This window comes from Schistocerca serialis, chromosome 9, assembly GCF_023864345.2.
Source record: "Schistocerca serialis cubense isolate TAMUIC-IGC-003099 chromosome 9, iqSchSeri2.2, whole genome shotgun sequence".
Classification (NCBI taxonomy): domain Eukaryota; kingdom Metazoa; phylum Arthropoda; class Insecta; order Orthoptera; family Acrididae; genus Schistocerca; species Schistocerca serialis.
The window spans coordinates 273,424,836-273,452,725 of NC_064646.1; positions in this window are offsets into that span (position 1 = coordinate 273,424,836).

Below are 27,890 nucleotides of genomic sequence, written 5' to 3' on the forward strand. Positions count from 1 at the left end.
GTTCACAGAAAATAATTTCATTACAGGTTTCGATTACTTAGCGTGTCACCAACAGATGACATGTTTACAAGGAAACAAAATGGGGGAACTAAATTCCATATTGCTAATTAAAATAACATCTATACATAACTACACTCACCTGAATACATTACATAGTTAGTCATCAACCGAGCAGGTTGGAGAGGCGCTGACAGTGCGATCTGAAGTTGGAACTGGGGGCTACGGTTAACAACGGAATTATATAAAGTTGGCAACCCTTCAACCACAAATACGAGGGTTATTAAGAAATGAAGGTCCGACTTCTTATAAAGCATTAGACCATTACAAATTTTTTCAAGAAACTGTTTCTACCAGGTGTACCGGTATGAAATTAGCGTTAAGATACAAATGTGTCGATAGGGAACATTTGTTGTGAACGAGCCTTAATTTGTGTTTCTTTGGTTGGTATGACATCTGTCAAAGATATTTAGTATACATCAAGTCATGGAACAAACAACATCATATGTTTTCATTGTGTTAACAATGCCGAATTTTGTACCAGAAAGTGATGATTTGCGGAAAGCATTAACTTTTTGTTTTCATTTGAGAGAATGTTCTGTAGAGTCGCATCGAATGCTTGTCGAGGCATATGGTGTTCGTGCTCCATCAGAAGCAACATGCAAAAGATGGTTTCAACGGTTCAGGATAATGATTTTGTTGTAAGAAATGAAGAACGTGGAAGACCACCAAAAAAGTTCGAAAACGCCGAATTACAAGCAATATTGGATGAAGATGATACTTTGAGTCAGAAGCAAATGGCAGCAATGATAAATGTTGCACAACAAACAATTTCTGACCGTTTGAAAGCTATGGGAAAGATCCAAAAGTGTGGAAAATGGGTACCACATGAACTGAATGGAAGACTGATGGAAAACCGAAAAACCATTTGTCAAATTTTGCTTCAAAAACGTGAAAGAAATTCAGTTTTGCATCGAATTGTTACTGGCGATGAAAAACGGATTTATTTTAAGAATCCTAAACGGGAAAAATCATGGGTTAATCCGGGACAACCATCAATTTCGACTGCAAAACCAGATCGATTCGGCAAGAAGACAATGCTCTGTGTTTGGTGGGATCAGAAAGGTGTGGTGTATCATGAGCTTCTAAAACTCGATAAAACTGAATACTAATCGCTACAGACAACAAATGATCAATTTGAACTATGCATTGATCGAAAAAAGACCTGAATGAGCAAGAAAACATGGCAAAGTAATTTTTTCACACGACAATGCACCTGCACACAAAGCAAAACTGGTTCAAGATACAATAAAAACACTTGGCTGGGAGCTGCTACCCCACCCACCGTATTCACCAGACTTGGCCCCTTTCGACTAGCATTTGTTTTCATCAATGGGACGCGCATTGGCTGAGGAACACTTCGATTCCTACGAAGAAGTCGAAAATTGGGTGTCTGATTGGTTTGCTTCAAAAGACGAATATTTCTATTGGCGTGGTGTCCAAAAATTGCCAGAAAGGTGGTCGAAATGTATAGAAAGCAATGTTCAGAACTTTGAATAAAATGTTTTTACTTTTCAATTCAAAATTAGTGTTTCATTTTCACAAAAAACGGTCATTTCATACCGGTACACCTTTAATTCTTATACGTTTCTCTCTATTTTTCTGCATTGTCTCCATATTTCTTCAACATTTGTCATAACGTTCTACAAGCTTTTGTACCTCTAAGTCATAGCCGCCTGCCGTCTTTGAGGATACCCAGTTTTTAACTGCTTCTTTCACCTCATCGCCTGTTGTGAAGCGATTGCCGCCGAGAAACACATCTAGGTAGCGGAAAAAGCAAACATCGCTCGGTGCCATGTCTGGACTGTGTGATGGGCGCACAATGGTCCCACGCCAAAGATCTGATCAGGTTTCGGGTGTGAATAGCAGAATGGGGTCTGGGATGCATGCAGCAACAAAACTCCACACGGCAGAAGGTCACGTCGTTTATTCTGTTTAGAACGTCGAAATTTAGTCTGGGTAGCGCGGTAAGTGGCTTCGTTTACTGTTGATCCTTGCTGCATAAACTCGACTAACTAGACTCCATGTCTGTCCCAAAACACGGAAGCCATAACCTTGCTGATAAGATTGCCTTCTTGATCTTGATTTTGACTGGAGATGTGTGACAGTATCCCATTGTCTGACGTTTAGGCTTAGAGATCCTGCGAGAAACCCACGTCTCCTTCCCTTTGACAATGTTTTCTAAAAACTGACCATCTTTCTTGTGACATCTGTCCAAAAAGCAAAAGCATAAACCATTGTTTTCATTTTATGTTTCTCATTAAGTTTCGCCGGCCAGAGTGGCCGAGCGGTTCTAGGCGCTTCAGTCAGGAACCGCGCGACCGCTACGGTCGCAGGTTCAAATCCTGCCTCGGGCATGGCTGTGTGTGATATCTTTAGGTTAGTTAGGTTTAAGTAGTTCTAAGTTCTAGGGGACTGATGACCTCAGATGTTAAGTCCCATAGTGCTCAGAGCCATTTGAACCATTAAGCTTCCTGGGAACTCACCATGGGCAAAATTTGCGAAATTGCAACTTATCAAAGACACTTTTGTGCGAAGTTTTTTAACCTACGTTCGGGAATTCAAATGCTTAAATTGAGACAGTGAGTCGCCGGTCTTCACGAAACTTTTCGTCCGCGGCTTTGACCAAATATCGCGGTTCATAATGGATACTTAGCTGTCCATCCTTGAGAGCTTCCACCCACTTACCCAATTTGCTGTCACTCATGATGTTGGGCTCATACACTTCACTTATCTGTCGATGAATTTCAGCTGCCGCAATGGTCCTTGCTTTCCAATTGTTCTAGACACTCTGAATGGACACTGTAAAGAGCACACTGCGACCATACAAATGCAAATGGCGTTGTTTAAAGAGCAAACAACGCCAGAAATCTGTGCGCATGCGCGTATTAAAGATCGCACTAGTCACGAGGGTGGCCTTCTGCCGATTTTCTTCTTCTACTAAGCGCTTCAGTTTGGAACCGCGCGACTGCTACGGTCGCAGGTTCGAATCCTGCCTCGGGCATGGATGTGTGTGATATCCTTAGGTTAGTTAGGTTTAAGTAGTTCTAAGTTCTAGGGGACTGATGACCTCAGATGTTAAGTCCCATAGTGCTCAGAGCCATTTGAACCATTTTTTCATTAAGAGTCATTCTTTTTTTGTATATCTATGTTTTGATGGATGGGAAAACATTTGTTGTAGTGTGATCTATATTTTCAATTAATTAAAGCGCAAATATTCCAAAAGATAAAAATTTATTTTGCGAGCACATTCTGCTGTCCTTGTTAGTATCTATGACCGCTTTTCAGAGAACTGGGGAAACCGCACTTAAAATCAATCTTTTTTTGCTGTATTTTTTTTTGGGGGGGGGGGGGGAGGGGGTCAATGAATGAAACATTTAGTAGTTAAAATGATAGAACTGTTTTAAAAACAGGATTGTAGAAAATTAATTATAAGGTTTTTTTGTCTTGGTAGGAGCAGGAAACAGGTGGGGAGTCAGTTGGTTTAAAATGGGAAAACCTGACCAGTGTAAAAACGGATGGAGCCCCTGCGCTACAAGTAATACGCACTGGAATCCTGGGTTACGTCAGGTCAAAAATGGCTGAAATCGGCTGTTCCTTATTCGCGGCAGTTCATTGTCTGATGCACCAGGAAGCGCTCTGTGCACGCTCTGTGCGAAGATTGTCAACATAAAAAATCTTATGGACACAGTTGTTCGAACAGTTAATTATGTTCGCTCGTGAGGACTCCCACATCGCCAGTTCAAAGAATTTCTGGCTGAAATCGAAGCGGAATACCCGGACATCCCCTACCACGCCAAAGTAAGATGGCCGAGGAGAGGAAAGGGGCATCACCGATTTTTCTCCTAGAAATCAGTTCCTTTTTGGACATGAGAGGACGTCCAGAAGAATTACTTCGTGACCCTAAGTGGGTGGCGAATTTGATTTTTTGTGACATGGCGAGTCATTTAAATACTATAAACATTTCACTCCAAGGCGAAAATCACTCTGTTGTTGATTTAATGCAGACGATTCAAGCATTTAAAAAAAAAAAAAAAAACTTATGTTGTGGAAACCCCAGTTGCGCGAGGAGAGTTATGGACACTTCTCTGCATTAGACAGCGTAAAGGAAGATGTGGAGTTTTCAGATTATGTTCAAATAATTTGCGAATTACAAGAAGAGTTTAAAAACAGATTTTTGGATGTAAATGATCTTCAGCCGGGCCTAGATATCTCTGTTCGTCCGTTTTCCCTTCGGGCAGGGGACGTCTCACAAGCGTTTCAACTACAGCTGATTCACCCGCAGCGCTAAATCCGCCTGAGGGAACGCTTTGGTATGTGTAAAACTTTGGATGACTTTTACAGCTGTTTTCCATGAGAGAAGTATCCTTTACACAAGCACGCGGCGAAAGTTCTCTCAGTGTCTGGTTCCACGTATGTTTGTGAGCGCTTTTTCTCTGTTTTAAAGCTTGCTAAAACTAAGAACCATTCACTACTTAGCGATAAACATTTGATTAATTCCTTGAATTTAGCAGTCTCCCGGAATATTGTACCAGACCTAGACAAAATCATTTCCTCAAAAAGAAAAACGTGTAAAATGTTAATTGTCTTCTTTAACAATGTTGACTGTAAGGATGAAAGGTCTTTATAACCGTAATTCTATTTTTTAAAACTTTTCAAACTTGATCAATTGAAATTATTGCGTACAAAACAGCAAACTAAGGTTCAAAAAATGGCTCTGAACACCATGGGACCCAACTGCTGAGGTCATTAGTCCCCTAGAACTTAGAACTAGTTAAACCTAACTAACCTAAGGACATCACAAACATCCATGCCCGAGGCAGGATTCGAACCTGCGACCGTAGCGGTCTTGCGGTTCCAGACTGCAGCGCCTTTAACCGCACGGTCACTTCGGCCGGCAGCAAACTAAGGATCCGATGTCTAAACGCTGAAAAGGAATACAAAAAGCTGTAGGACGAAGTACAACAAAAAACTTTACTTGTAACTACTAATAGTAAGAATGAGACTCTATATCCCTTACGTAAAATTATTTCTAAAATAGAAGATTTATGACAGTAGTTCATCTAAGAAATTCAAATATCTTTCAGAAGACGCCTACTGTACGTATGACGAGTCTGTATGTGCAATACTAATAGAATCAACCTGTGGGTCGTAAAACTACTAAGTTGTTCTTCGATTCTCATTTTGGATATTGTTTTCTAAAGCTCTGCTTAGTAATTCTGACACTCGAACACTAGTTGTTACCTAAACAGTAAATAGTTTGCTTGTTTTACCGCTCATCGACCTCTTTCACGGAGCTGTGCTTCCGCTCTCATATTGTTTACGTTGGATCTGACTGCGGAACAGTCCAGCGCTGAGCAGTTCTGTGCGGTCTCAGTCCCTCCGCAGCTTTCTCTCTCGCTCTCTCTCTCTCGCTCCTATGCCGGCACTAGCGACACACGGTCGCGTACGGGGCGCCGAAGTACACTGCTTTGCGCCCGCGGAACGCGGACGCGCCCGTCTGGCTCAATTTTTGGATGAGCCTGATTAACTTGAAACTGTAATTATTGCTACGCACAGCCATTTCACAATTCCGTAATCCTCAGAGTACACTGTCCATTGTCACAACTGTGCCATTCTGTAATACACTCCTGGAAATGGAAAAAAGAACACATTGACACCGGTGTGTCAGACCCACCATACTTGCTCCGGACACTGCGAGAGGGCTGTACAAGCAATGATCACACGCACGGCACAGCGGACACACCAGGGACCGCGGTGTTGGCCGTCGAATGGCGCTAGCTGCGCAGCATTTGTGCACCGCCGCCGTCAGTGTCAGCCAGTTTGCCGTGGCATACGGAGCTCCATCGCAGTCTTTAACACTGGTAGCATGCCGCGACAGCGTGGACGTGAACCGTATGTGCAGTTGACGGACTTTGAGCGAGGGCGTATAGTGGGCATGCGGGAGGCCGGGTGGACGTACCGCCGAATTGCTCAACACGTGGGGCGTGAGGTCTCCACAGTACATCGATGTTGTCGCCAGTGGTCGGCGGAAGGTGCACGTGCCCGTCGACCTGGGACCGGACCGCAGCGACGCACGGATGCACGCCAAGACCGTAGGATCCTACGCAGTGCCGTAGGGGACCGCACCGCCACTTCCCAGCAAATTAGGGACACTGTTGCTCCTGGGGTATCGGCGAGGACCATTCGCAACCGTCTCCATGAAGCTGGGCTACGGTCCCGCACACCGTTAGGCCGTCTTCCGCTCACGCCCCAACACCGTGCAGCCCGCCTCCAGTGGTGTCGCGACAGGCGTGAATGGAGGGACGAATGGAGACGTGTCGTCTTCAGCGATGAGAGTCGCTTCTGCCTTGGTGCCAATGATGGTCGTATGCGTGTTTGGCGCCGTGCAGGTGAGCGCCACAATCAGGACTGCATACGACCGAGGCACACAGGGCCAACATCCGGCATCATGGTGTGGGGAGCGATCTCCTACACTGGCCGTACACCACTGGTGATCGTCGAGGGGACACTGAATAGTGCACGGTACATCCAAACCGTCATCGAACCCATCGTTCTACCATTCCTAGACCGGCAAGGGAACTTGCTGTTCCAACAGGACAATGCACGTCCGCATGTATCCCGTGCCACCCAACGTGCTCTAGAAGGTGTAAGTCAACTACCCTGGCCAGCAAGATCTCCGGATCTGTCCCCCATTGAGCATGTTTGGGACTGGATGAAGCGTCGTCTCACGCGGTCTGCACGTCCAGCACGAACGCTGGTCCAACTGAGGCGCCAGGTGGAAATGGCATGGCAAGCCATTCCACAGGACTACATCCAGCATCTCTACGATCGTCTCCATGGGAGAATAGCAGCCTGCATTGCTGCGAAAGGTGGATATGCACTGTACTAGTGCCGACATTGTGCATGCTCTGTTGCCTGTGTCTATGTGCCTGTGGTTCTGTCAGTGTGATCATGTGATGTATCTGACCCCAGGAATGTGTCAATAAAGTTTCCCCTTCCTGGGACAATGAATTCACGGTGTTCTTATTTCAATTTCCAGGAGTGTAGTTCCAACATTTGGTATGCCCTTCTGTATACTCTTTCTTTCAGCATAAAAAGTAAGTCTGCAGTGCATGAGTCTGCGAGATGCGGGGCAGGTGCGCTGGGGAATTCCGTTGCACAAATCAACGGTTGATCCATGTAATAGCAATGATTCCAGAACTATAAGAAGAACTGTTAAAGCATATAAGTCACAGGCCTCACCAGCAGAGGTACTGTCTATTCATAGTAAGCAAGTTTCACCAGCAAATAAAAACACGAAAGTTTCAACGTGGCCGGCCGAAGGGGCCGTGCGGTTCTAGGCGCTGCAGTCTGGAACCGCGAGACCGCTACGGTCGCAGGATCGAATCCTGCCTCGGGCATGGATGTGTGTGGTGTCCTTAGGTTAGTTAGGTTTAACTAGTTCTAAGTTCTAGGGGACTAATGACCTCAGAAGTTGAGTCCCATAGTGCTCAGAGCCATTTGAACCATTTTTTCAACGTGTTTGACTTGATACATAAATTAGAAGTAGTACATTAATGAGGAGAGCCAAAGAACATCGCTGCCTTTACTAAGTGAGCGAGCTGTTCGTGGAACTACAGTGGCAGACGCTATATGATAGGCATTGCGCATCACGAATAGGTTTACTATTGAAATTTCTAGAGAGTATTCCAGGAAGAGTAGGGTACATATAACCTCGTTCCGTATGCATCTCGTGAAATGGTCTTGATGGGAAAATGAGAGGAATCAGACATCATATGGAGGCTTACCGACAGAAGTTCTTGGCACTTACCTTTCACGAACGGAACAGAAAACTGGGTCATGCACTGCTATCGGAAGTACACTCTCCCACAAATCGAAACGGGACTTGCGGCGCATAGATGCAGATGTAGAAGAGCCTATACCAACTTCAGAGTATTACAGGCTCGTAAGAACAAAATAAAGACAAGTCAGAAGCCAACAAATATTAACGTGCTTGCTACTAGGTAGCAATTACCGAAAGTGTGCACGTCAGATCTTACAGGAAAATCTAGGTGTAGGATCTGTTTGTAATGACCTTTTCATCGAAGACAAGCCAAATCCTAACCTTCGATCATTTTTTTTATAATTTCGAAAGAGATCATTTCAGTTATCTGTGAAAATATACACAAAAGCCGAAGAAACTGCTATAGGCGTGGGTATTCAAATACAGAGATATGTAAAGAGGCAGACTACGGCGCTGCAGTCGGCAACGCCTATATAAGACAGCAAGCGTCTGGCGTAGTTGTTAGATGGGTTACCGATGCTACAATGGCAGCTTATCGAGATTTAAGTGAGTTTGAACGTGGTGTTACAGTCGGCGCACGAGCAATGGGACACAGCATCTCCGAGGTAGCGATGAAATGGGGATTTCCTCGTACGACCATTTCCCGAGTGTACCGTGAATATCAGGAATTCGGTACAACATCAAATCTCCGACATCGCTGAGGCCGGAAAAAGATCCTGCAAGAACGGGACCAACGACGACTGAAGACACATGACAGAAGTGCACCTCTTCTCCATATTGCTGTAGATATCAATGCTGGGTCATCAGCAAGTGTCAGTGTGCGAAGCATTGAACGAAACATTATCGACATGGGCTTTCGGGGCGCCGAAGGCCCGCTCGTGTACCTTTCATGAGTGCGGGACACAAAGCCTTACACCTCGCCTAGGCCCGTCAACACCGACATTGGAAAATGGCTCTGAGCACTATGGGACTTAACTTCTATGGTCATCAGTCCCCTAGAACTCAGAACTACTTAAACCTAACTAACCTAAGGACATCACACCACACCCAGTCATCACGAGGCAGAGAAAATCCCTGACCCCGCCGGGAATCAAACCCGGGAACCCGGCCGTGGGAAACGAGAACGCTACCGCATGACCACGAGCTGCGGACACCGACATTGGACTATTGATGACTGGAAACATGTTGCCTGGTCGGACGATTCTCGTTTCAAGTTGTATCGAACGGATGGACGTGTACGGGTAAGGTGACAACCTCATAAATCCATGGACCCTGCATATCAGCAGGAGACTGTTCAAGCTGGTGGAGGATCTGTAATAGTGTGGAGCGTGTGCAGTTCAAGTGATACGGGATCCCTGATACGTATAGATAAGGCTGACAAGTGAGACTTAGGTAAGCAACGTGTCTGATCCACCTGCATCCATGCCCATTGTGCATTCCGACAGACGAGTGCAATTTCAGCAGGACAATGCGACACCCCACACGTACAGAATTGCTACAGAGTGGCTCCCGGAACACTCTTCAGAGTTTAAACACTTTCGCTGGCCACCAAACTCCTCAGATGTGAACATTATTGAGCATATCTGGGATGCGTTGCAACGTGCTGTTCAGAAGAGATCTCCACCCCCTCATATGCTTATCGATTTACGGTCAGTCCTGCAGGACTCATGGTGTCAGTTCCCTCCATTTCCCTCCAGCACTACTTCAGACATTAGTCGAGTCGATGTCACGTCGTGTTGCGGCACTTCTGCCTGCTCGAGGGGGGCTCTACACGATATTAGGCAGGTGTACCAGTTTCTTTGGCTCTTCAGTGTCACTCACTAACAACTATTTCTTTCTCTGATAATGTTATTTCTGCTGTATCGGGGGGCCTAGCCGTACTCTGCCAGCAACCCACGTTACAGTGAAGTTACACAGGCAGCCGGCTTCCTAGCTGTCACACTCATGGCCTGCCCCACTGCACACGGCCACCTGGCAGTGAGCAAAGCACAAGCAGAGGTCGCTTGTCCCGTGACAGGATCCTAGATCGACTGTATCCTTGATGCTGAGGGCTGTACTTATACGGATGCCGGACCCTAGGAAGCTAGTTCGCACGGCATGAACTACCTGAACCAGGCACCGAATGCTTATGCATTTCTTCAATCATAGACCCACTTTGGAGCCACTGAAATGACGACGGAAAGCTTCGTGTTAGTATTTTTGCGAGGGAATTTGTCTTCGTTTGCGATACACTGGACTTACTATGTTATCGTCGTACTGGAATCTTAAACAGTTGGGACTGCCCTGTCAGGATTTGAACTTTTTTCGCAGAGATCTTTGTTTTATTACTAGTTACTAACATTTTCCAACAGTATTTTTTTAAAAGAAGCCTTATTGATACAATACAGTAATAATTATACAACATAGCCGATTAACTAAACTAATTTGAGCCGGCCGGGGTGGCCGAGCGGTTCTAGGCGCTACAGTCTGAAACCGCGCGACCGCTACGGTTTCAGGTTCGAATCCTGCCTCGGGCATGGATGTGTGTGATGTCCTTAGGTTAGTTAGGTTTAAGTAGTTCTAAGTTCTAGGGGACTGATGACCTCAGAAGTTAAGTCCCATAGTGCTCAGAGCCATTTGAACCATTTGAACCTAAACTAATTAGTGCGCCTGATAATTAATACAACAACAATTGCAGCTATTTACTTTTATTAGTGGCTATTACTATTGCTATGGACAAGGTAATTGCAAATCTATACGAAGTCTAATTCTGCAGCATTACAGGTGTGCCAGAAGTATTACAAACCTACTATTGCTGACCTGCCCACCGAGCTAATCCCAGTTGGGCGTGACGCTGGCTCAAAATTTCAACAGTGGTTGCTTTATGAAACTTCCTGGCAGATTGAAACTATGTGCCGGACCGAGACTCGAACTCGGGATCGTTGCCTTTCGCGGGCAAGTGCTCTTCGCAGAAGAGCTTCTGTGAAGTTTGGAAGGTAGGAGACGAGGTACTGGCAGAATTGAAGCTGTGAGGACGGGTCATAAGTCGTGTTCGTGTAGCTCACATGGTAGAGCACTTGCCCGCGAAAGGCGAAGTTCCCGAGTTCGAGTCTCGCTCCGGCACACAGTTTTAATCTGCCAGGAAGTTTCATATCACCGTACACTCCACTGCAGAGTAAAAACTTCGTTCTGGAGTGTTTGTTTTAGTTCTAGAGGCCTTGTGCCTCCGGATTATATTCATGTTAATTTTTCCTTGTGATCGGCTGCGCCAAACTTACAACATTCGCGCACTTGTCATATTTCTGTTTTTGTCTTTAAATTGGCTCCTCCGGGATTAGAAATTTTTTCATTATGATCTTGGACTGTAACTGGTTCTTTTTAGACTTTGTTTCTGCACTAGCTGTACTACGAACTTTTAATCCAGAAATTTGTTTACTCCATTACTAGTCCTTCTGCCTGAAGTACTGTTTTGTGTTCAAGCCAGTAGAGTTTATTTTGCTCGCGCCTAATTCAGGATTCACTAACAAGAAGAGAGTTCGTGTTCTTTTAATTAATATGAATTTAGTGATCATTGTATACCTTGGGCCTTTACTTCTTAATTTTAATTTTATTTGCGAATGGTGGAGGGAATAACGATACTCGACAAGCTGCTGTGATCTTTCTATCGTTGTAAACTGGCTGGCCGAGCGATTCTAGGCGCTTCAGTCCGGAACCGCACGACCGCTACGGTCGCAGATTCGAATCCTGCCTCGGGGCCGCATGGGATTAGCCGAGCAGTCTAGGGCGCTGCAGTCATGACTGTGCGGCTGGTCCCGGCAGAGGTTCGAGTCCTCCCTCGGCCATGGGTGTGTGTGTTTGTCCTTAGGGTAATTCAGGTTAAGTAGTGTGTAAGCTTAGTGACTGATGACCTTAGCAGTTAAGATTTCACACACATTTGAACCTCCCTCGGGCATGGATGCGTGCAATGTCCTTAGATTAGTTAGGTTTAAGTAGTCCTAAGTTCTAGGGCACTGATGACCTCAGATTTTAAGTCCCATAGTGCTGAGAGCCATTTGAACCATTTGTAAACTGGCGAGCTTTACATAAGAGAGATTAATAAATGCTACGGGATTCAAAAAGTAAGTTACACATTGTTATCGCACCGCAAGTAACTTTTATTGGATGCTGCACAACACTTCAGAGTGACATAGATACGTGACACAATTCTTCAGCATAGACACCAAATCTCTGTAAGCAACGGTCGGAAAGTTCTGCCAGTCACTCATTTCCTCGACTATAAAAATTCGGTACTTCGTCACGTAGCCATAAAAACCGCTGCGTGAACTTCATCATCGTTGGAAAATTTCTTTCTCCCACATATTCTTTCAGCATTCAGAAAAGATGTAAATCGCGTGGCGCAGGATCGGGACTTACCTGGTCAGCACCATCCACGTTTGTGCACCCTTTGTCAAATTGTGGGCACTACTTCACTACGATTGGGTGCGATACTGCGTAAGGTCCATATACTGCCAGAACTGTACGGTGAATCTGCGGGCTGTTTAAACGTTTTACCACACGTACCACACTGCGCCGCATACTACTCTAGGATTACGTTTTCAATGCCTAGCAAATTCACTTCCACACTGTTATTCGTTATTCGTACCGCACCAGAACTGTGTCTGGACCGTGTCGTCTCTTTTGAGAGTGCGCCAGTATTGTTGCACAGTAGTCTTGGCGTTGGACAACATGTGTGACTTACATTCTGTAGTTCCTACGTACAAAATTGTTAAGGCTTTCGTGGCCACTTGTTGACAAACTGCGTATTGGCTTCTGTCTCGGGTTCTTCGGCCGACGTTCGTCTAATGATTTTTCTGACATTTCGCCAGCACGAGTGGCTGGCATTGTCAAAGCTTCACCCTCCATTGCCGGTGGTGAACTGGAGCCGAGCTCGCGGCCGCAGACTATATGTACCTGGCGCAGCCAACGTCCGAGGGCTTCTCAGCGGTCATTTCCGGCGCGGTTCTCCTCTTGCTACCTGCGACGGTCGTTCGCTGCAGTACGGGCAGCCAGGATCCGTTTACCTTAAGGCTTTCCTCTTTCTTGTTGAAACCCAAAAACACGCGAACAGTTTCAACAAGAAAGAGGAAAGCCTTAAGGTAAACGGATCCTGGCTGCCCGTACTGCAGCGAACGACCGTCGCAGGTAGCAAGAGGAGAACCGCGCCGGAAATGACCGCGGAGAAGCCCTCGGACGTTGGCGCGCCAGGTACATATAGTCTGCGGCCGCGAGCTCGGCTCCAGTTCACCACCGTCAATGGAGGGTGAAGCTTTGACAATGCCAGCCACTCGTGCTGGCGAAACGTCAGAAAAATCATTAGATGAACGCCGGCCGAAGAACCCGAGACAGAAGCCAATAGACAGTTTGTCAGTTCCTACGTAGCTTGACTCTAGGACCGCGTACCTCTACGCGTAGCATGACCATTGTATTGTAGCGTCAGCAGCTGTAGCTGGGTGGACATTTCTACGGCACTCTCGCGCCAACTGAAAGAGATCTTGGTGAAACGCACGGCTCTTCGACGATTTTTTCCTGTCTCTTCTATTAATATTACCTAACTGAGGTTCCCGAATACGAGCAGTACACGATTATAAATGGTATGAGGAAGAATTACTTTAGATTTTTTCAATGACAGTCTTTCATACACTTCTGCCACAACCAGTTTTATGTGACTGTTTTATCTTACATGGGTCTAGACGCATACCGCTCTATTTTTTACGTTTGTGATAATCACCAGTAACTGATTTCCAGCGCTGTAGCCAAACAACAATTGATCGCCGCACGGTCTCAGGCGCCTTGCCACGGTTCGCGCGGCTCCTCCCGTCGGAGGTTCGAATCTTCCCTCGGGCGTGGGTGTGTGTGCTGTCCTTAGCGTAAGGTAGTTGAAGTTAGATTAAGTAGTGTGTAAGCCTAGGGACCGATGACCTCAGCAGTTTGGTCCCATAAGACCTTACCACAAATTTCCAATTTAAAAACGGATGGAGCCCCTGCGCTACAAGGGATGCGCACTGAATTCCTGGGTTACGTCAGGTCAAAATCGGCTGAAGTCGGATGTTCCTTTTCGCGGCAGTCCATTGTCTGATACTATAGGAGACGTTCTGTGCGAAGAATGTCAACATAAAAAATGTTATGGACACAGTTGTTCAAACTGTTAATTATCTTCGTTCGTGTGGACTTACACAACGCCAATTCAAAAATTTTCTGGCTGTTATCGAAGCGGAATACCCGGACATCCCCTACCACGCCGAAGTAAGGTGGCTGAGCACGGGGAAGTAGCTTCATCGATTTTGCTCCTTGAAATCAGTACCTTTTTGGAAATGAGACGACGTCCAGAGGAATTCCTTCGTGATTCTAAGTGGGTGACGAATTTTTTTGAGTCACATAGATGGTCACTTAAATACTTTGAACATTTCATTCCAAGGCGAAAATCACTCTGTTGTTGATTTAGTGCAGATGATTCAAGCATTTCAAAAAACTTATTTTGTGGAAAAAACAGTTGCGCGAGGAGATATGGACACTTCCCTGCATTAGACAGCGTTAAAGAAGATGTAGATTTTTCAGATTATGTTCAAATAACCTACGAATTACAAGAAGAGTTTGAAAGATTTTTTGAGATAAATGATTTTCAGCCGGGCTTAGATATATCTGTTCTCCCGTTTTCCCTTCGGGCAGAGGACGTCTCACGAGTGTTTCAACTACAGTAGGTTGACCTGCAGCGCTATATTCGCCTGAAGGAACGCTTTCTTTTGGGTAAAACTTTGGATGACTGTTACAGCTGTTTTCCATGAGAGAAGTATCCTTTACTGAAGCACGTAGCCAAAGTTCTCTCAGTGTCTGGTTCCACGTATGTTTGTGAGTGCTTTTTCTCTGTTTAAAGCTTGCTAAAACTAAGAACCGTTCACTACTTAGCGATAAAAATTTGATTAATTCGTTGAGGTTAGCAGTCTCCCGGAATATTGTACCAAACCTAGACAAAATCATTTCCGCGAAAAAGAAAAATGTGCAAAATTTTAATTCTCTTCTTTACAAAGTTGACTGTAAGGATTCCATTTTTTTAAAAGTTTTCAAACTTGTAACCTCCCCGCGGAAATTGTGTAAGACTAACAAAGTTAATAAAAATGGAGCCACGAAGCAATATCGTCCCCAGAGAAATATTTAAATAAAAAATAATAAATGGGAGCCAAGTGCAACCTCCCCACAGTGATATCTAATGACAATGACAATCAATCTGTAAGAATCGCAATCTGACCCAAGTGTAAGCTGCCTACAAAAATGAAAGACATAAAAATGTTCCAAAGTCAGTTCCCCACAAAAATGAAAGGTAATTCAATGATAATGAAATTTCAGTGACAAAGAAAACTCAATTAGACCGAAAAGTCGATCTTTGGCCCTGTTCTTACCTCAGTAAAATTGCATCTGCTCTTATTTTTCGCCATAGCTTGGAGGAAATGCATCGTAAAAATTCTTTGAACTTAAGTAAATTTTTTCTTTAAGGAAATGCATGGGAAATTTTCTTTCAATAAAATGTTTGTTTTGTTAAAATCCTTGGTTTGAAAACAAAATTATTATTGGGGCACTTGTTGAAAATTAATTACAATAAATATACATTACATTATCTGATGTGCGCAATGCAGCTTCATTACCTTATTTAACAATATACCTCATTCAGCATCTTGACCAGAGACCCATGTCGACGCCCGCGGACTCCTCACACACACCAACGACCGGCTACAACTCGCAACTGTACTAGACTACTACATGCTCTCGCGACTCGCTACGTACAACAACTGCCGACTCCTTACATGCATACCCTGCATACACACGTGTTTCAAACTTGATCAATTAATATTATTCTCCAGGATAGCCACCAAACCTCTGTAAACGACGGTCGGTAAGTTCTTGGAACTTACCACAAATTTCCAAAATACAATTGATGATTCCGGCTGTTTACACGCAGTGCTTTCCTTATTCTGTGAACTACTGCCATTCTCTGCAATAAGTGTCAAGCGTCTGCAATTTACCGCAATATTCACCCGTTGCGACTTCCCCATACGTACGTCGTCGTCCGCGAACGGCGTCATCATGCTTACCACCGCTTTTCACACGTCCAGTGGAAACTCACCTTCGTGACCTTTCCTAGAAACTTGTAGGACAGCCATCGAGTGCATAACTCGCAGTGCCCCAAGAATATTTTCTGCGATGGTCTGCTATGACTAGAAAATGCCTTCTCTCAACACTTTCTGCGTAAACGTTACTAGGAAAAGCAAAGCTTTTTTTAGTGTGCATTCGCATGCCATGAGGACATAAAACAATTCTGTAGGAATTTTGACCATGAGATCTACCAGTTTACTCAGCAATGCTAGGTGCGGTATGTGCCGGAGTTAGCTTTATGTGTGTTTCCTCCTTCCCTCGTTCAATTTCTGGAAGGGTGACAATCAGTATTTCTGGGTGCATGACAAAATTTCTCCACTATTATAGAAAGTAATATATATCTTTATCCTGGAAATGAAGTAATATGTTTCTTGCGTCATTTCAGAAATGTATTTCACGGAACGCTAAGAGTAAATGTTTCCAGGATGGCCTAAATGTTTCTAACTGACGAACAATATTCAAAAATCATTTGAACCAGAATTTCACCATTTCTACCAGACACCAATACTCTACTAGATTTCTTGATGAACTTTCTTGCTTTCGCCGGCCGCGGTGGTCTCGCGGTTAAGGCGCTCAGTCCGGAACCGCGCGACTGCTACGGTCGCAGGTTCGAATCCTGCCTCGGGAAAGGATGTGTGTGATGTCCTTAGGTTAGTTAGGTTTAAGTAGTTCTAAGTTCTAGGGGACTGATGACCACAGAAGTTAAGTCCCATAGTGCTCAGAGCCATCTGAACCATTTTTTTTCTTGCTTTCATCACCATCGTCGCTGTAGTAGCATCACCACCATCGTTAATACCTCTATTTCATCCACATCTACACAAATACCCCGCAAGCCACCGTACGCTGCGGGGCGGACGGTACTCTGTACCACAAGTAGTCGTTTCGTTTCTTTTCCTGTTCCACTCGTTGAGAGAGCGAGGAAAAAACGACTGTCTATGTGCCTCCGTATGAACCCTAATTTCTCGTGTCTTATCTTCGTGGTCGTTGCATGGAATGCATGCTGGCGGCAGTAGGATCGTTCTGCAGTCGGCTTCAAATGCCGCTTCTCTAAGTGAATGCCTTCTTCCCTCCAGGGATTCCCACCTGAGCTCCAGAAGTATATCCGTAACACTTGCACACTGATTAAACCTACCAGTAACAAATCTAGCACCTCGCCTCTGAATTACTTCGATGTCTTCTTCACATCCGACCTGGTGTGGGTCCCAAAGACTCGAGCAATACTCAAGAACAGGTCGCATTAGCGTCCTTTACAGATAAACTACACTTTCCTAAAATTCCCCCAATAAATCGAAGTCGGCCATTCGCTTTCCTTGCCACAATGCTCACAAGATCGTTCCATTTCATATCGCTTCTCAACGGTACGCCCAGACGACGTGTCTGTATCAAGCAGGACACTAATTATGCAGTATTCGAACATTACAGTTTTGTTTTTCCTATTCACCAGCTTTAACTTACATTTTTCTACATTAAGCGCCAGCTGCCATTCATCACAGCAACTAGAAATTTTGTCTAGATTATCTTGTTTCAACCTATAGTCAATTATCTTCCACACCTTCTGGTACACTATAGCATCATCAGAGAACAACCGTAAGCTGTTGCCCATCCTGTCTGCCAGATCATTTATGTATACAGAAAATAGCAACGGTCCTACCACACTTCCCTGGGGCACTCCTGGTGTTACCCCTGACTCCGATGAACACTCACCGTCGAGGACAGCATACTGTGTTCTATTATTTGCAAAGTTTTCTAACCAGTCATATATGTGGGAGCCTGTTCTGTATGCACGTACCTTCGTTAACAGCCTGCAGCAGGTTACCGTGTCGAATGCTTTTCGGAAAACTAGAAATATGGAATCTGCCTGCTGCCCTTCATCCATAGTTTGCATTATATACCGTGAGAAAAGAGCAAGGTGGATTTCGCACGAGAGATGGTTTGTAAAGCCGTGCTGATTCATGGACATGGGCTTCTCGGTCTCTAGGAAATTTATTACATTCATACTCAGAATATGCTCTATAACTCTGCAGATAACCGATTTTAACGATATTGGTCTGTAATTTTGCGGGTTCGTTTTTTTATCCTTCTTATGTACAGGAGTCAACTGCGCTTCTTTCCAGTCGCTTGGCACTTTGCGCTGGTCTAGAGATTAGCGATAAATGCAAACTAAGTAAGAGGCCAGTGACTCAGAGTACTGTTTGTAAAAACGAGCCGGGATTCCATCCGGACCTGGCAACTTATTTGTTTTCAACTCATTTAGTTGTTTCTCTACGCCAGGGATGCTTATTACTATGTCATCCATAAGGGACTCTGTGCTATGGTCAAACGACGGTACGTTTGTACGATTCTCCTGCGTGAACGATTTCTTAAACGTGGACTTCAAGACTTCAGCCTTCCATCTGCTGTCCGCTGCTGCGAAACCACACTCGTCAACGAATGACTGGATGGAAGCCTTAGACCCGCTTAGCGATTTTACAAAGGACCTGGTGACACTCCTCAAAGTGTAATCAAAGGCTTAACACACATGTCTGGGGTATGGGAAGGTCAAAGATAAAGGCCATAAATTCAACTAAATACCTAGGAATTACAATTACGAACACTAAATTGACACACAGAAAATGTTGTGGGGAAGGCGAACCAAAGACTACGATTTATTGTCAGAACACTTAGAAGATGCAACAAGTCTACTAAAGAGACCGCCTACACTACGCTTGTCCGTCCTCTTTTGGAGTACTGCTGCGCGGCCTGGGGTCCTAAACAGACAGGATTAAAAGAGAACATCAAGGAAGTTAAAAGGATAGCAGCACGTTTTGTATTATCGCGAAATAGGGGAGAGAGTGTCACGGACATGATAGAGAATTTGGGATGGACACTGTTAAAGCAAAGGCGTTTTTTGTTGCGGCGAAATCTTCTCACGAAATTTCAATCACCAACTTTCTGCTCCGAATGCGAAAATATTTTATTGACGCCGAACTGCATAGGGAGCAACGATTATCGTAATAAAATAAGAGAAATCAGAGCTCGCACGAAAAAGGTATAGATGTTCGTTTTTCCCGTGCGCTTTTCGAGAGTGGAATAATTGAGAATTATTGTGAAGGGACTGATGACCGTAGATGTTAAGTCCCATAGTGCTCAGAGCCATTGTAAGGTGGTTAGATGAAACCTCTGTCAGGCACTTGAAGTGTGATTCGCGGAATATCCATGTAGATGTAGATGTCACTCTAGATTTTCGAGGTACTTGTCCGGCGATGCGATTTGTACTATTTCGCAAGACTGCATCTACATATATACTCCGCTAGCCACCAAACGGTGTGTGGCGGAGGGCACAATTCGCGCCAAAGTCATATTCCCCCCCCATCTGTTGAGGGACTGCATCGCTTCAGGATTCTACCAATAAACCGCAATCTAGAGTTCGCCTTACCCGTTGTTGTATAATCTGATCATTCCATTTGAGTTCATTTCGAATAGTCACACCCAGATACTTGACGGATGTTACCGCTTCAAAGACTGGGCATTTATTTTGTACTCGTACATTAATGGGAATTTTCGCCTTGTTATATGCAGTAGGTTACACTTACTAATATTGAGAGATAACTGCCAGTTATTACAGCACGTATTTATTTTCTGCATATCCTCATTGACTTGTTCACGAGTTTCGAGTGATACTGCTTTCCTGTAGACGACAGCATCATCGACAAACAGTCTAATGCCACTGTGAATACCATCAACCAGATTCTTTATGTAAATCGTAAAAAGCAACGGACATATTACACTGCCCTGGGGCATACCTGAAGTTATGCTTGTTTCTGTTGAAATCACCCCGTTCAAGACGATACACTGCTCTCTGTCTGTTAGAAAACTATCTATCCAACCGCTTATGTCATCGGATAGGCCGTAAGCGCGCACTTTTTGGAGCAAGCGACAGTGCGGAAATGAGTCGAACGCCTTTCGAAAGACGAGAAATATGGCATCAACCTGGGAGCCTGTATCTAGAACCTGTTGTATATCATGCACAAAGAGGGCTAGCTGTGTCTCGCATGACCGCTGTTTCCTAAAACCGTGCTGGTTTTGCGGATGAGCTTCTCAGAGTCTAGAAAGGTCATTATGTCTGAACACAAAATACGTTCCATGATTCTACAACAAATCGATGTCAATGAAATTGTCCGGTAATTATGTGCATCTGATTTTCTACCCTTTTTATAGATTGCTATGACGTGGGCCTTCTTCGAGTCCCTGGAACTTTCCACTGTTCCAACGATCTCTGACAGATGATGGATATGAATGGTGCTATATTTGTAGCATAGTCAACATAAAATTTTACAGGGATACCGTCTGGGCCAGATGCCTTCTTGGCGTCTAAGGATCTTAACTGTTTTACAATCCCAGATACACTAAACACTATATCAGTCATCCTTGCGTTTGTTCGATAATTCAAAGGGGGAATGGTGCTGCAATTCTCTACATAAACGAGTTTTTGAAAACTACTGTTTGTCACGCCGTCAGTAAAGTGCACTATCCGTTCGGAAGTATCCGGACACCCCTATTTAATGCGGAATTGATTACCAAATGCCACGAGAGGCACACCCGCCAGCATAAAACGTGGCGAGAATACTGGTCATCAGTAGAGAAGCAGTAACAGACGAATGAGTTGGTCAAGAGAACTCACTGACTTCGAACGCAGACTACTCACTGTATGTCACGTGAGTAACGAATCCATCGGAGACAAAATGGCTTCAAATGGCTCTGAGCACTATGCGACTTAACTTCTGAGGTCATCAGTCCCCTAGACTTAGAACTACTAAAACCTAACTAACCTGAGGACATCACACACATCCATGCCCGAGGCAGGATTCGAGCCTGCGACCGTAGCAGCAGCGCGGTTCCAGACTGAAGCGCCTAGAACCGCTCGGCAACCGCGGCCGGCGACGAGGTAGACTTCGCGTACTGACGGAAAGTGACTGTCGAACTTTGCGGCGAGTGGTTGTAAGAAATAGCACGAAATCAGCGGAAGGAATCACGCGTGAGTTCCAGAGTGGCTGTTCAGCTAGCGCAGTAACCCTGTGGCGGAAGTTAAAAGGGTTGGGGCTCAGTCGTCGAGCATATCCTTACAAGCTGCCCATTTCTGTAGTCGATGCTAACAAGGAGAGCTCCCTAGCGGTGGGATCGACTTTCTGATACAATCGATACGGTGTAGTACATTACACTGCAACCATTCACCCTAGTGGGCCCCCGTTGACGAGTAATCTACAAGATAATTTTCTTGTTGTGGTCTATAAGTTTAAACACAGGAATAATCTACAGACGGGTTGCATAGCGTAATGGTTAAAGTACAAACCTCGTATCCGGAAGGTTGTCGGCTCAAATCAGATACATTCAAAAATTTTAATTTCAAATCTTTATCAAAGTGACTTCTATCACTAATTTTATTCAGTTAATCACTTAACAAGCAGTTTCTTTTATTTGCATTCGTCACTTCACTGTAATAAAAGTGTCCGCCTGCTTAGCTGGGCAGTAACGTGCTTGTCTCTTATGCAAGCGGGCCCGGGTTCGATTCCCGGGCGGGTTGGAGATATTCTCCGCTCGGGGACTGGGTGTTGTGTTGTCCTGATCATTATTTCATCCTCATCACCGGGGTTCAAGTCACCCAATGTGACGTCGAATAAAATAAGACATGCACTTGGCGGCCGAACTTCCCCGAATAGGGGCCTCCCGGCCAACGTTCATTTCCATTTTTTTTTTCTGTAATAAAAGTTTTAACTTCTTCAATTCCCTTTTTCCTTCCTACCATTCCTTTTGCCCTTGGACTCTTCGTGTATTTGAATTTAATCGTTTTTATTTATCTGTCACAATGTTTAAACATTTGCAAATGCCGATCCGTCGGTTAAAAAACAAAAAATTGACTTGTATAGACAGTGCAGTGGTGTCAAGAATGTATTTTTGTTACAAGATGTACATCTTTCTCGATGGCAGCCGTTATACAGACATTTAAAATATAAATTCTTATTGCGCTACGGACAAAATAACGTGTGCGATGATTTAAACTAAAGCAGCAATTATAAGTAAAATGAAATTCAAACAAAATGATAAACAGAAATAATGAAATCAATAATTTGAGCAAAAATGTAAGACGACAAAATGGAAGGCAGTTAAATCAAAATTTATACATAACAATAATGAAAGTCACATGAACAAGGATTTCAAGTGGAAATAGACATGCAAGAAAAACGAGAGAAAATGATGTATTTCGTACGATGATTAAGATGACGTGACAAAGGAATAGAAAAGAATTGCATTTAGATCAATTATTAACTGAATGAAAATAATCATTAAGGCCATTTCAATAAAGATTTAAAAACAAAAAAAATTTGACAGCACCCATCAAGATTTAGACGCATATCCTTTAGCATATGATCTCAATACCTTAAACATAAAGCCATGCAGCCAGTCTGTAAACTGTTACAATTTTTAACGTTATACAGCATCACGTGAAGTTCTGACATTTTTCGTTGATTATTCGCAAACGTGGACCCACCAGGGTCAGTGGCTGAAGGATGTGATTTTTGGACCTTAACCTGCATCACCGTATAGATTGCTTCAAAAAGTCCATCCCACCGCTGGGGACCTCTGCTTGTGAGCCAAGCTTGAGGTGGCGCAAGCAGCGACGCCAACGGACAATGGATGACGGAAAAGGAGTGATTTGGAGTGATGATTCACGCTGTACCCCGAAGCATTCCAGTAAAAGGGTTAGAGTTTGGTGAATGCATGGAGAGCATTACCTCCCATCATGTGTAGTGCTTACTGCCAATTACAGGGGCTGCCAGGGGCATGGATGTGTGTGATGTCCTTAGGTTAGTTAGGTTTAAGTAGTTCTAAGTCTAGGGGACTGATGACCTTAGATGTTAAGTACCATAGAGCTCAGAGCCATTTGAACCATTTTTTTTCTGGTGAATAAAACTGGTCCCCTGTATTGCTGCTTTGATTCTTGCTCTGCCCCTGAGGCGAAACGGAGAACCAACATCTTATTGGGCCGTTAGTTAATCTAGGCACCCTACCCAATTACCGTGACTGATCGTGCCGTTACGACAGGAGTTCAGGTATAAGCAAAGGTTCATCCATTTTAACATATTAATAATATAGTTTATTCATTCCAAAACCAAATACCCCTCCAAATTAACCACTATCTATATATTCTTCAGAATAGCAAACCGATATCCTTCAGAGAAGAAAATCGTTACTCACAAAATATCAAGCCAAGATGTCTTTAACATCACAGTAACTGTGCAGTTCACAGATACTGGCTAATATCTTTAAGAATGCATACCTTGCCAAAACTCAGAAAAAAATCTCACAGTGTCTCAAAAACATTAAAACAGTTTCCCCACATGTAATTACAGTAGACTGTCAACACAAATTTTCAAACAAGATGTAAGAGGTCCATGACTCAGGAATTTATTGCTAGCGCACTGGAGCACATGTAATTTCGATGGATTGCTCAGGCGCTGCCTGCGATATGTAAGCTATAAGAGAATCTCAGACCAGAGAGCAGTGTTGACTGCAGTAGGAACTGTGTAGCAGTAGTAGTAGCTATCAGTAGTGTGTATGAAGTTGGCTGGGCCGGTCGTGGGGAGCGATGGCGGTGCCTGAGGGTTATAGTATAAGGTAAAAGCAGCCTCGCGCATATATACTATTGTTATATCAAGTCCCAAAAAATGTTTTTAAAAAATCTCTTAGTAATAATCTTTGTTACAAAAATTAACTTTTGAGAATCATTCATCTCAATTTAAAGAAAATGCTGATTTCTCCAATCCGTGGTCATCCCGATTATTGTAAAGAAAAATCAGTTGTTTCTTTTTATACATGACAAATCTAGTGGCCAGCATTGCACTGAGCTGTACCAGAAAAATTTCTTATAGGAGCAGATATATACGCGTTATACGGCGACATTATTGAGGTAAGAATTTACAATTTTATTGAGAGATTAGTCACGTTATTATTGTGAGATTACGGAATTTGTCTGTTGGGAGTTTACAAAGAAGCATAAAATCATTTGTTTCTTTTTATACATGACAAATCTATCGGCCAGCATTGCACTAAGCTGTGCCAGAAAAATTTCTTATAGGAGCAAATATATACGCGTTATCCGGCGACATTATTGAGGTAAGAATTTACAATTTTATTGAGAGATTAGTCACGTTATTATTGTGAGATTACGGAATTTATCTGTCGGGAGGTTACAAAGAAGCATAACAATTTTACAAAAAATGCAAAACTTTCGGTAAAGACTGTTCGGTCCTGTTAATGAAAATAATATAACCATTCAGTAGAACAGTAATAAGTTTACAAAAAACGACAGGCTGGCTTAAAGGTAATTTGATCTGTTGAAGACGCATCAGCCTTTACGTCATACATTCTACATATGCTGAACATCTCTTCACGACCTGTGGGGCTACTGATGTCCGCTTTCATTATAACATATCTCAACTTCAAAGTATACCTTTAAACATAGTGCAGTCCGTTTCCTGAAATTTGCATACTTCAGACAGAGGCTGATTGTAGATCATCCACGAGCAAGAACTAACAGTAGCGCTTACTGCGAGAATTAACGTTTAAATCTCGTCCAGAATGGTAAAAAACTCTTCTAAAGTCAGGTGCGGTAGTTCAGATAAATCACAATTAAGTTCAGTGAGACATGCAGTCTCGCCCCAAAATATCTACAGTGGAGACTCAGCCGACACGCAAGCCTTACATTAGCTGCGACAGTAAAATCATAGACCACAATTTTACCTGGTGGCACAAACAGAAAACAAAATATTCAGCATTAATGAACAAGACAGGCACCGCAATGTTCGTAACATCATCCCGGACGAACCACCGTAATCCTTGTATATCTCTAAGCAAATGGCAGAATAGTGGTTGAAAAGCAACATTCTTGTCCATCCGACGAAGCAGATATGCAGATTAAGAAACGAATGCATAACTGCAGAAAAAAAATCAAGCGAAAAAAAGGCAGTGCCTGACAAGAACCTCAAGACTTTTTGTAAATCAAGAAGCGGACCTACTGGAATGACTCAGAATCCTGCAACTAGTTTTCTAATTCAATTAAGTGAAGTCATTTTGAAATTAACTACGGGAGATAATTTTCTCAAAATTGACTATGAACCTGTTGTTGATAAAAGAATCCTTGTGTTCGGATGTGTAGAAGCGGAGAAAATCCCATGTAGAAATGGAACTGTCCACGTGGACATGACGTTTGATAGTTATTTGAAACAACTGAGACAACTGTACACTATACACACTGTCATCGGAAGCACAGCAGGATAGACGAAGCTATTTCCTGTTTTATTCGCTTTGGTCCCAGACAAAAGTCAAAATACACATGAAAGTTTTTTTTTCTGGATTGAAAAGTAAGATGTCTAGTCGATCAACGAAATCTTCACTGCTAGACTTTGAAATAGCCACAATTAAAGCTATGACAACAATGTTTTCTGAAACATCGCTTTCAGGCTGCAATTTTCACTTCAACCATCGTCCGTGGAAGAAAATACAAGAATTGCAATTAACAGAAGAATACAGGAATATAGAAGTAACCAGACTCCAGAATGAGATTTTCACTCTGCAGGGGAGTGTGCACTGATATGAAACTTCCTGACAGATTAAAACTGTGTGCCAGACCGAGACTCGAACTCGGGACCTTTTCCTTTTGTAGGCAAGTGCTCTAGCGTCTGAGCTACCCAAACACGGCTCATGCCCCCTCCTCACTACTTTACATCTGCCAGTACCTCGTCTCCTACCTCCAAACTTCACAGAAGCTCTCCTGCGAAAGGCAAAGGTCCCGAGTTCGAGTCTCGGTTCGGCACACAGTTTTAATCTGCCAGGAAGTTTCAGTAAACAGATTGTTTTGCCACATGTGTGCTTCAGTGACATATATTCCATCAAACAGTGTTGTGCAATGTTTTTAACCAGGGTATAAGACCACGGGAATGCTGTGGAATTTCGTCATATGAAACTTAACTCCTCAATACATCAGAAACACCAGAACTTTTAAAATGAAATGTCGTGACTGACTCATCATCAGCCAAGCCACGTCGCAAAGGACAGATACCTAAAATTTGCAGATGGTTTCGGTCTTACACTGTAGGGATCGTTTATGAAGGGATTTTTCGAAATTCCACCCCTAAGGGGGTGAAGTACAGGATGACTAAGAAGGTTAGCAATTGGTTTCTCGGTCAGAAATAAAAAAAAAAAAATATGTGTTTCAGTATTTTTGGAAATTAAGCCGCTAAGGGGGTAAAATAAAGGGTGAAAGTTTTTTGAAGTTGAATAATTATTAAAGTACTATTAAAGCATTTGTAAACCTAAGTCTACGAAAACTGCTATTTGACTTCTCGGCTAGAAATAAAAAAGTACGTGTTTCAATGTTTTTGAAACTCAATCCCTAAGGGGTAAAATAGGGGATGAAAATTCCTATCGAAATATTTATTTACGTAAGCATTTTTGAAATAAAATCTCTGAAAATTTGTGTGTGGTTTCTCAGTTAGAAATAAAAAGCTACCTATTTCAAAGTATTTTTTTTTTTTGGGAAATTCAGGCCCTTAGGGGGGTAAAATAGGGGATGAAAATTTTTATGAAAATATTTCATTATATTAAAACCTTTTTAAAGCTAAACTTTTGAAAACTGGTATTTGTCTTCCAAAGAGATATATGTCGGAGGAGGATAGTGTCTTTGGAAATATCACAGGATTAACGAAGACCTCCTATTTCAGCTACCAGAATCGCTTTTTGACAGAAATGCCATTCGGGAAAGACCATGATTCTGTGGCAGTATTAATATGGAAAGCTTAGAAGATGTTGCAATTTGTGAATAACATAAAAATTCAACTAAACAAAAAAAACATCTGCGCTTGCCATACAGTCTATGCGTGCGAAGCAGCGGGCGCTAAGCTAGTGAGAGCATAAAGATTCGGGTGATGCAAGAAGGTTTTTTTAAAATCTCTGGCATTCTTACCAAAAACTGATCTAGAAATTTAAATTCATAAAATAATTCAGCAATGTTGGACAGAGAAAAAAGGAAAAACTAAAAAAAAATGTAAACTCGCGTATGTAGTACGTGCATAGCCTGAATAAAATGTGAAGGGAGGCTCTTATTACAAAACGGTCGGCCAAGCCAAAACCACTGTTGTTACTTTCTTTGACGGTCGGAAAACCCACAGCTAAAATACTTGTGGTCGAAGACATCAGTTTGAGTTCGCAGGTCGCAAACCAATGGTCGTTAAGCCCACGACGCCGAATTGCAGCCTTATTGACCTCTCAGGGATGCAAATAAACACTTGAAGGAATTCTACGTGGATTTTATAAAATAATCCGACGTGGAAGCCAATAGGGAAATTGTAACCCATAGTGTGATGAGCCACAGCACGAAACAGTCTGCGAACGATGTGACAGTTCCCATGCTACACGCGAGCCGCTGCACAGGGCCTTATGACTCGCAAGAGTAGAAATTTTGGGGCCCTGCAGCAAGACTGCCTGTAGTTCGGTAGGTGAGGCTGCAAATCGAACCCGTCAATGATAAAGACGATATGATGGGTGATCCTGCTCGGACAATCAGGACAAAAATGGGGGAAAATGTATAAAACTGCCAAGCAGGGGCAGGGTAATGATCAGGCCGTGAGAGAAGGACCCAGTCATTTGCATGCTGCTTCGCACAAAGTTTTGTAATTTTATCTTTTTGAGGCATGTTAGCCTATTGTACACTTATTTTCAGACTGTGAGCCAGATCGCTGTGTTTGCTCCGATGCATATTGTCACTTTGTGACATCCTCATTCTCCATACCAGATTAAATGGACTTCGTTACGCTCCGATGCCTGATTGTTCAAGTATCAAACTGTGTTC